The 4,962-nt window shown below is 44.7% G+C and overlaps 1 long non-coding RNA gene across 1 annotated transcript; it reads left to right on the top strand.

Annotated features, from left to right (window-relative positions):
• Positions 1-1,035: 1,035 nt before the first annotated feature.
• LOC116363904 (uncharacterized) lies at positions 1,036-1,754 on the top strand. Its single transcript, XR_004207896.1, has 4 exons — positions 1,036-1,102; positions 1,207-1,281; positions 1,406-1,579; positions 1,688-1,754. It is a non-coding gene; the product is annotated as an uncharacterized LOC116363904 (long non-coding RNA).
• Positions 1,755-4,962: the final 3,208 nt, after the last annotated feature.

Here is a 4,962-nt window from a genome sequence, read left to right as displayed (position 1 = left end):
AATCGGCTATGAAAAGCCAACTGACATTTACTCCTGAGGTGCTGACTTGCTGCACCCCCGACAACTACTGTGACTATTATTATTTGACCATGCTGGTCATTTATGAACATTTGAACATCTTGGCCATGTTCTGTTAAAATCTCCACCTGGCACAGCCAGAAGAGGACTGGCCACCCCACATAGCCTGGTTCCTCTCTAGGTTTCTTCCTAGGTTTTGGCCTTTCTAGGGAGTTTTTCCTAGCCACCGTGCTTCTACACCTGCATTACTTGCTGTTTGGGGTTTTAGGCTGGGTTTCTGTACAGCACTTTGAGATATCAGCTGATGTACGAAGGGCTATATAAATCAATTTGATCTGATTTGGATGGTGGAGTGTACTCCACCTGTGGATTTCTATTCCAAGAGAAGAGGTCACTTAAACGTACCTAATTAGTAGAGAAATTACCATTGTGATAGCGTGATGTGACTATTTTATGCAGAAATAGTTTGGCGATTGGTCACATTTGTAAGCCCTCACATAATATGCAGGGAATTGTTGATTTTGCAACCAAAACAATGCGATGGCAGAGTACTGGAGTAACCTCCCTGTAATCCCTGTGACTGCGTGTAGGTTAAGATTGGGTTGTAACAGAGTATCAGAGCGAGACGTTCCTACCTGTCAGCTAGTAATTGTTCTGTGTGGTGACATGATCAGAGTGGCCTGACTTCTTCCACTTATTACAGATGTCCGACTTAGATATGTTGAGCATCCTGCTATGATGTCCATTACCAAGCCGGAACACTCCGAGGCCAACCCTCAGTGCCAGACTGGCAGCCGGCCGGTGGCTGAGCCCGAGACCCCTGCTGTTCACAATAACAGTGGAGGCTGGCTCAGCTGGGTCTTTGGGAGTGGAAGAGTTAATAAGAAGGAGGTTCATCTACCTGAGGACAAAGACAGATCTCTAAGGAACTGGTTATTAACACTATATTCTATGTAGAGACAATTGAGTGGATTAAAATTTGTAAAAATTGTGGCTTGCTTCACATTGCTAATATCTTCTTCCTCAGATTGTCTGGGATCCAACTTTGCACAGATGGGTTAACAAAACTGAGCCCAAGGCTGAGGTACACACTTAAATTCAATGAACTTAAAAACAGTGAACAACCATTGTATTTCAACTGTGATAATATTACTAACAATTTGGAAAATGTGTTGATGTGTTTTACAGAACAAGTGTGTACAACCACCTCCACGAATGGGGACATATGGATATCAGGAGAACACTGGCAGTGTCCCCAAAGGAGTGAATCCTTACTCTATGAAAGCAAGTGAATATTGCTTTAGAATACATGTGGTTTAACCAAGACCGTGTCAGTCGATCATAGATGTCCCTGGTGGTCTCCTGCTAACACCTTTCCCACTACCAGCAGGTCTATGGGGCAGCAGATACCCTACAATGCATTACAATGATGAGACCAACTCAAAGCCTCAAAGCCTTGGGCCTGGACTGCTTCCTAGACAGCTCTCTGGCTTGCTCCCTCCTTCACACTTTGACCTCATGGCACCAATGGTTGTACCACCTGACACTCTACCCTACTGAGGTATGACTTTGGAAAATCCTTCCAAATTGTATCCATTCATCATTAAATTAGATTTTACTTTAACATAGCAAATGACTGAAGTAGCAAATTTTTATTTTTGTCCAACAGGCCATTTGCCCAGATTGGATTTGCAATACATAGATTTTTTCAGCATTAAAAAACTTCAGCATTAAAAAATGTATTAAAAGATATTTTAATGAATCTCTCCTTTGTGTCCTCATGTTCACATTAATTTGATGTGTTATATCATCATTTACAATGCTTATTGATTCTGCATTGCTTTATGTTACAAAAAAGTATATACACTGCTCAAAAAAATAAAGGGAACACTAAAATAACACATCCTAGATCTGAATGAATGAAATATTCTTATTAAATACTTTTTCTTTACATAGTTGAATGTGCTGACAACAAAATCACACAAATGATCAATGGAAATCAAATGTATCAACCCATGGAGGTCTGGATTTAGAGTCACACTCAAAATTAAAGTGGAAAACCACACTACATGCTGATCAAACTTTGATGTAATGTCCTTAAAACAAGTCAAAATGAGACTCAGTAGTGTGTGTGGCCTCTCTACAACGCCTGGGCATGCTCCTGATGAGATGGCGGATGGTCTCCTGAGGGATCTCCACCCAGACATGGACTAAAGCATCCGCCAACTCCTGGACAGTCTGTGGTGGATGGAGCGAGACATGATGTCCCAGATGTGCTCAATTGGATTCAGGTCTGGGGAACGGGTGGGCCAGTCCATAGCATCAATGCCTTCCTCTTGCAGGAACTGCTGACACACTCCAGCCACATGAGGTCTAGCATTGTCTTGCATTAGGAGGAACCCAGGGCCAACCACACCAGCATATGGTCTCACAAGGGGTCTGAGGACCTCATCTCGGTACCTAATGGCAGTCAGGCTACCTCTGGCGAGCACATGGAAGGCTGTGCGGCCCCCCAAAGAAATGCCACCCCACATCATGACTGACCCACCGCCAAACCGGTCATGCTGGAGGCTGTTGCAGGCAGCAGAACGTTCTCCACGACGTCTCCAGACTGTCACGTCTGTCACATGTGCTCAGTGTGAACCTGCTTTCATCTGTGAAGAGCACAGGGCGCCAGTGGCGAATTTGCCAATCTTGGTGTTCTCTGGCAAATGCCAAACATACTGCACAGTGTTGGGCTGTAAGCTGTGGACGTCATACCCCCCTCATGGAGTCTGTTTCTGACGTTTGAGCAGACGCATGCACATTTGTGGCATTTTGCAGGGCTCTGGCAGTGCTCCTCCTGCTCCTCCTTGCAAAAAGGCGGGGATAGCGGTCCAGCTGCTGGGTTGTTGCCCTCGTACAGCCTCCACGTCTCCTGATGTACTGGCCTGTCTCCTGGAAGCGCCTCCATGCTCTGGACACTACGCTGACAGACACAGCAAACCTTCTTGCCACATCTCGCATTGATGTGCCATCCTGGATGAGCTGCACTACCTGAGCCACTTGTGTGGGTTGTAGACTCTGTCTCATGCTACCACTAGAGTGAAAGCACCGCCAGCATTCAAAAGTGACCAAAACATCAGCCAGGAAGCATAGGAACTGAGAAGTGGTCTGTGGTCCCCACCTGCAGAACCACTCCTTTATTGGGGGTGTCTTGCTAAATGCCTATAATTTCCACCTGTTGTCTATTCCATTTGCACAACAGCATGTGAAATTTATTGTCAATCAGTGTTGCTTCCTAAGTGGACAGGTTGATTTCACAGAAGTGTGATTGACTTGGAGTTACATTGTGTTGTTTAAGTGTTCCCTTTATTTTTTTGAGCAGTGTATTATACACATATATTTTATTTTAAACTTTACTAAAACATATTTTTGTGCTTTTTGGATTTCCAACATTTACTTACTGTACAGACAAGTGTAATACTTGGCCCTACTGCACCTGCATTCCAGCATCTGGAATTGACTCAACATGTTTGAGGTGGGGGATCAATACATGTGGGGGAAGAGGTGTCTGTCGAATGTATGATTCTGATATGTACAGGTAAGTTCATTGTGTGTGTGTGGGGGGGGGGGGGGGGGGCGTCCATGTTTGTGTCCGTACTCTGAAGTGCGTTTGAATATGAATGAGCAGCAGTGTTGTGATACTTAATGATAATTTTTCACTGTCTTCAACCCTCAAGAACCAGGGTTAGTCTGGGTCACCCTTTTACTGGGCAAACACAACTTGTATATCATCATAGACTAGGCCGAAACGTTAATCTTTTAACCTTGCTTGAATAAAACAATGCATTTTTTATAGTGAGCAAGAGTTGGGCTTTTTCCTTTTCTATGGTGATTCAAATTTTTGGTTGCACCTCAACTCAACGTTGGTTGAGCGCCCTCTGTTTTTTTGTTGTCAAATAATACCTTTGTTTTTAAATGTACAAGTTAATTATTAAAAGCATTAAATTGGGATGTTTTCCACTTATTTACACAACCTACTCCACACTTGCAAAGTGAAAGTTTATAGACATTTTCTGAAATGAAGTAGTAAACAGAAGAAAAGCAGAATTGAGTCCAATTATAATTGTATAATTTAATGGTCTATGGTTCAATCCCATTTCTGAAGGTCTGATGAATAATTAATATTGTTCCTCCTCTTCCTTGTGGCAGGCACAGCAGCACACTGCCCTCCAAAGCCTGCAAAATAATCGCCGGACTGCCCCTTTCCTAGCTCTGCATGGAACATCCAGTGTCACGTCCTTGGTGACGTGTGGGGTGACCACAGCAACATCCTCTGGAAAGGGAAAAAAGGGGAACAGATTGAAAACAAATGCAATCCGTAGCTTCTAAACACTGGCCACATCTACTAAGATGTCATGAAAACGGCACCTGTCAGAGTGCTCTCTAAGTGTTTACTCACCTGCTTGGATGTCAGCTGGCAGAGTGGCGGAGATGGCCATCGTGAGAGTCCTTTCTTCAGGTGTGACGTCCACAACCTCCAAGAGGGAAGAGATGGGCTCTGCCTCTGTATTAGGGGTTATGTCCACAACATTCAGGTGGGAAGAAGCCGGGTCTGCCTCTGTATTAGAGGTGATGTCCACAACATTCAGATGGGAAGAACCTGGGTCTGCCTCTGTGTTACTGGTGATGTCCACAACATTCAGGTGCGAAGAAGGCAGATCTGCCTCTGTCTTACGGGTGATGTCCACAACCTCCAGGTGGGAAGATGCCGGGTCTGCCTCTGTTTTACGGGTGATGTCCACAACCTCCAGGTGGGAAGATGCCGGGTCTGCCTCTGTTTTACGGGTGATGTCCACAACCTCCAGGTGGGAAGAAGCCTGATCTGCCTCTGTGTTAGTGGTGATGTCCTCAACCTCCAGGTGGTAAGATGCTGGGTCTGCCTCTGTGTTAGTGGTGATG

Source organism: Oncorhynchus kisutch, unplaced genomic scaffold (assembly GCF_002021735.2).
Source record: "Oncorhynchus kisutch isolate 150728-3 unplaced genomic scaffold, Okis_V2 scaffold967, whole genome shotgun sequence".
NCBI lineage: Eukaryota > Metazoa > Chordata > Actinopteri > Salmoniformes > Salmonidae > Oncorhynchus > Oncorhynchus kisutch.
The sequence above is the reverse complement of the archived record's forward strand: the minus strand, read 5'-3'. Positions and strand labels throughout refer to the sequence as shown.